Source organism: Pseudophryne corroboree, chromosome 4 (genome assembly GCF_028390025.1).
Source record: "Pseudophryne corroboree isolate aPseCor3 chromosome 4, aPseCor3.hap2, whole genome shotgun sequence".
NCBI lineage: Eukaryota > Metazoa > Chordata > Amphibia > Anura > Myobatrachidae > Pseudophryne > Pseudophryne corroboree.
Window position 1 is genome coordinate 841,700,346 of NC_086447.1, and position 6,000 is coordinate 841,706,345.

The window sequence follows — 6,000 nt, forward strand, 5'->3', positions numbered from 1 at the left end:
AATGGTATGCTCTAACTCAGCCAGTGACCTGCTCAATTCCCTACCTGAACCCTCTGGCACTTTCTCTTCATTTGATCCCACAAGTGAAGATGAAGTATCAACACTCTTTTAATCCTCCTACTCCACTACCTCTCCTCTTGATCCTATACTCTACCAGGTCAGTAAAAATTTGTCTCCTGTGCTTATCCCAACCTTAACTAAAATCTGTAATCTCTCTCTCTCTCTACTGGTATCTTTCCCTCTCTGTTTAAACATGCAGTCATTACTCACATTCTAAAAAAACACAACTCTGACCCAAACACATTCTCTAACTACCGTCCCATTTCTCAGCTACCCAGTCCCTCCAAGCTACTTGAGAGGCTTGCCTACACTCGCCTTACACACTTTCCTAACTCGCACAACTTATTGGACCCACTTTAGTCAGGCTTTCGTGCCCAACACTCCACAGAGACGGCACTGACCAAAGTAGTGAATGATCTAGTCACTGCTAGATCAAAAGGCCATTACACACTACTTATTCTTCTAGATCTCTCTGCTGCTTTTGACACTGTTGACCACTCTCTTCTCATACAAACACTACAATCCCTAGGTCTTCAGGACACAGCCCTTTCTTGGTTCTCATCCTACCTATCTAATCGCTCTTTCAGTGTTCACTTCTCTGATTCTACCTCCTCTTCTCTACCTCTATCAGTTGGAGTACCGCAAGGCTCAGTCTTAGGTCCTCTGCTTTTCTCAATCTATACCTCCTCTCTTGGTAAACGAATCAGCTCCTTTGGATTTCAGTATCATTTGTACGCTGATGATACTCAAATCTACCTATCCTCCCCAGATTTGTCACCACCAGTATTGGCTCGTGTCACTGGATGCCTGTCTGCCATTTCATCTTGGATGTCATCTCGCCACCTCAAACTCAACATTTCCAAAACCGAATTCATTATTTTCCCACCAGCTAAGAGTAGTTACCAACCTGATATCTCTATAACTGTTGACAATGCAACTATCCACCCTACCCCACAAGCTCGTTGCCTAGGTGTCACCCTTGACTCTGAACTGTCCTTTGTTCCACACATTCAATCTGTCTCTAAATCATGTTACATGCACCTTAAAAACATATCCAAAATACGCCCTTATCTTACACAAGACACTGCAAAAACTCTAATCCATGCACTCATCATCTCCCGCATTGATTATTGTAATAGTCTCCTTACTGGTCTTCCCAAACAGAGGCTATCAACACTTCAATCCATTTTAAATACAGCTGCGAGGCTAATCTTCCTCGCCAGACGTTCTTCATCTGCTGATCCGCTCTGTAAGTCCCTCCATTGGTTACCGGTATTCTACCGTGTCAAATATAAAATACTTTTACTTACATACAAGGCCATTAACCAAACTGTACCATCATACATCTCCTCACTCATCTCACAATATCTCCCTACCAGACCTCTCCGCTCTGCACAAGATCTGCGTCTCTCATCCACATGTATTACCTGTTCCCACTCAAAATTACAGGACTTTACCCGGGCTTCACCCACTCTGTGGAATGCACTCCCACGCACAATAAGACTCTCCTCTAGTCTCCAAACCTTTAAACGTTCTCTGAAAACTCATCTCTTCAGACAAGCCTACCAAATTTCAGACCCACACACATAACCTTCACAGCTTCCCTATCAAGTTACATCCCCTCTGTACAGTCCACATAAACTCACATTTTGTCTTCCAATATTGCTGGGTGATCATATCATATACAACCCATTAAGAACCTAGAAACCTGGGGAACCATTATGTAACAGGTAGCATCTATCCTTATGTATCAATGCCTATTTCCCTATAGATTGTAAGCTTGCGAGCAGGGCCTTCCTACCTCTGTCTGTCTGTCTGTCTGTCTTTGCCCAGTTTTGTTCTATAATTGTTGTTCTAATTGTAAAGCGCAACGGGATATGCTGCGCTGTATAAGAAACTGCTAATAAATAAAATAAATAAAATAGTGCACCAGGGGTCATGTGACCGATGTCGGAATTCCGACACCACTCAAGAAAATGGCTCTGGAACACCGACAGCCGACATACCAAAGTTAACTATTGGTGTTAGAGTTAGGTCATGTGACCGTCGGCATCCCGACCACCGGTATTTTTTTTCTGTACCCAAGTGTACAACATGTACAACAGAACATACAATGATTAGTAGATCAAATTAATAAATCAGGGTTCTTAATTCATAATTTTGAACTCATATGGTAGAACAAAGGAAAAGCAGAGTAGAAAGAATACAATAATAAAAAAAGATAAGCATGTTAGCTATGATAAACATTGATATTTGGTACTTCCTATCTAATATCACAGCCGTAATTAGGCTTTTTGGTGCCTTTTGGCAGAGAGAGAATTGCCCCCCACCCCACCCAATTTTTTTTCAAGGAACATAAGGCTAATAATTCATGGGGAAGGGGCATTACAAGATTGATCCCAGAGAAACCCCATGCTATGAAGCCCCTTCTTCTTCTTCTTCTTCTTCTTATTATTATTATTATTATTATTATTATTATCCTTTATTTATATGGTGCCACAAGGGTTCCGCAGTGCCCAATTACAGAGTACATAAGCAAATAATCAAAACAGGAAAACAATGATTTACAGTTGAAGACAATATAGGACAAGTACAGGGTAACTTTACATAACTACATCAGCAGATGACACTGAGATAACTATCAGGGTGGCCGAAAAACTGCAGGATTTGGGGCAGTTGAGAATTATTAAAGTAAGAAAAGGATAAGCACATGAGGGATGAGGGCCCTACTCATGAGAGCTTACAGTCTAAAGGGGAGGGGCAGACAGACAGGGGTGACACAGATGGGTAGACCGAGTGTGGAACAGAGGGTTAGGATGAGATTTGACTGGGTTTGGTAAAGAAGTGGGTCTTAAGAGCCCGTTTGAAGTTCTGTAGAGAGGTGGAGAGTCTGAGGGGGAGAGGTAGAGAATTCCAGAGTAAGGGAGCAGCACATGCAAAATCTTGGAGATAGGAGTGAGAGGAAGTAATCAGAAGACAGGAGAGTCAGTGTGCATTAGCAAAGCGAAGAGGACGGGTGGGAGTGTAAAGAAAGATAAGGTCAGAAATGTAAATGGGAGAGGAGTGGGTGAGTGCTTCGTGAGTGTGAAAAGTTTGAAATGGATTCTGAAAGGGAAGCCAGTGAAGGGCTTGTAGGAGAGGGGAGGTGGACGTAGTGCGTTTAGTGAGGAAGATGAGCCAGGCTGCAGCATTGAGGATAGATTGGAGATGAGAGAGGTAATTGTCAGGGATGCCAGTTAGGATGAGATTGCAGTAGTCCAGTCTGGAAATGATCAGTGAGTGGATAATGGTCTTGGTGGCATCGTGGGTGAGAAAGGGTCTAATCCTGGAAATATTTTGAAATGAGATGAAAATGACAGGTTTGTGAGAAGTGCTGAATGTGTGGTTTGAAGGAGAGGGAAGAGTCAGGGATTACGCCAAGACAGCGTACTTGGGGGCTAGAGGAGATAGTCGTGCCATCAATAGATAATGAAATTATGGGAGGTGATGTTGTGCGGGAGGGTGGGAAGATGATCAGCTCAGTCTTGGATATGTTGAGAATAAGAAAGCGCTGGGACATCCAGGAAGAGATAGCAGAGAGACAGTTGGAGGTACGAGTGAGGAGAGCTAGGGAGAGATCAGAGGAGGAAAGGTAGATTTGAGTCTCATCAGCATAGATGTGATATTGGAAGTTAGAAGAACTAATGAGTTCACCTAAAGAGGATGGATATAGAGAGGAAGGGAGAGTACCAAAGACAAAATCTTGGGGGACACCAACAGTTAGTGGAAGTGTGGGGGGGTGGTAGCATCATGAGAGGAGACAGAGATGGAACGATCAGAGAGGTAGGAGGACAGCTAAGAGAGGGCAGTATCACGCAGACCAAGAGAGTGAAGGATTTGCAGAAGGAGAGGGTGGTCCACAGTGTCAAAAGCAGCAGAGAGGTCAAGAAGAATAAGCTGAGAGTAGTGGCCCTTAGATTTGGCTGCATGGAGGTCATTGCAGACTTTTGTGAGGGAAGTTTCAGTGGAGTGGAGAGAATAGAAACCAGACTGGAATGGGTCAAGCAGTGAGTGGAAGGAAAGAAAGGCAGTGAGGTGGTTATAGACAATACGCTCAAGGAGTTTGGAGGCAAAAGGGAGGAGAGAGATGGGTCGGTAGTTGGAATGGGTGTTTGGATCAAGGGTAGGTTTTTTAAGCATAGGGGAGACAAGAGCGTGCTTGAAGGCAGAGGGGACAGTGCCTGATGAGAGGGAGAGATTGAGAAGCTGGGCAAGATGGGAACAGGCAGAAGGAGAGAGGTAGCGGAGGAGGTGGGAGGGGATAGGATCAAGTGGGGAGGTGGTGGGGGAGGAAGAATGAGGGCCATGACTTCCTCACCAGACACATGGCTGAAAGATGTCAGAGTTGGTCAGAGGGAAGGGGAGGGGTGGTGGCTGGTTGCTGGTCTGATGGGATGTGATGTCCTGACATCAATCTTGGATGTAAAATACGTGGCAAAGTCAAGAGAAGACAATGAGGATTAGAGAGGAGGTGGTGGTGGGCAGAGGAGGGAGTTGACAGTGACACCGGGGGTTGGAAGACTGAGAGGAGATGAGAATTTTGAAGTATGATTGTTTAGCGAGGGAAAGGGCAGCACTGAAGGACGAGACCATAAGTTTGAAATGGAGAAAATCTGCCTTAGAGCGTGATTTCCTCCACTGTTGCTCGACAGTATGTGAGCATTTTTGAAGATATCTGGTGCATTTGGTGTGCCAGGGTTGTGGTGTTGTTCTGCGAGGGTGAATAGTGGTTGGTGGAGTGACAGAGTCAAGAGCAGAAGTAAGGGATGCATTGTATAGGGATGTGGCTTGTTCAGGGCATGAGAGAGAGAATAGGTGAGAGAAGTGAGTCAAACAGGGAGGATAGGGATAAGGTGTCAATAGCCTCAATGTTACACTTAGTGATGGTAGCCTTAGGAGGGAGGGATGGGGAAGCGGAGATAGATAAGTTGAATGAGAGCAGGTGGTGGTCAGAGAGAGGGGGAAAAGGGGAGTTTGATAAATAAGAAATATTGCAAAAGTGACTGAAAACCAGATCCAGTGAGCTCCCATTCACATGGAAGGGTGAGGAGGTCCACTGTGAGAGACCAAATGAAGAGGTTAGGTTAAGGAGTTTAGAGTAGAGATGTGCAGTGGGCATTTTTCGGGTTTTGTGTTTTGGCTTTGGATTCGGTTCCGTGGTCGTGTTTTGGATTCGGACGTGTTTTGGCAAAACCTCCCTTAAGAATTTTTGTCGGATTCGGGTGCGTTTTGGATTCTTTTTTTAAAAGAACCTCAAAAACAGCTTAAATCATAGAATTTGGGGGTTATTTTGATCCTATAGTATTATTAACCTCAATAACCATAATTTCCACTAATTTCCAGTCTATTCTGAACACCTTACACCTCACAATATTATTTTTAGTCATAAAATTTGCACCAAGGTCGCTTGATGACTAAATTAAGCGACCCAAGTGGGCGGCACAAACACCTGGCCCATCTAGGAGTGGCACTGCAGTGTCAGACAGGATGGCACTTAACAAAAATAGTCCTCAAACAGCTCATGATGCAAAGATATATTTAAAAAAAAAGAGGTGCAAGATGGAATTGTCCTTGGGCCCTCCCACCCACCCTTATGTTGTACAAACAGGACATGCACACTTTAACAAACCAATCATTTCAGCAACAGGGTCTGCCACACGACTGTGGCTGAAATGACTGGTTGGTTTGGGCCCCCACCAAAAAAGAAGCAATCAATCTCTCCTTGCACAAACTGGCTCTACAGAGGCAAGATGTCCACCTCATCCTCATCCCCCGATTCCTTACCCCTTTCACTGTGTACATCCTCCTCCTCACAGAGTATTAATTCGTCCCCACTGGAATCCACCATCACAGGTCCCTGTGTACTTTCTGGAGGCAATTGCTGGTAAATGTCTCTGTGGA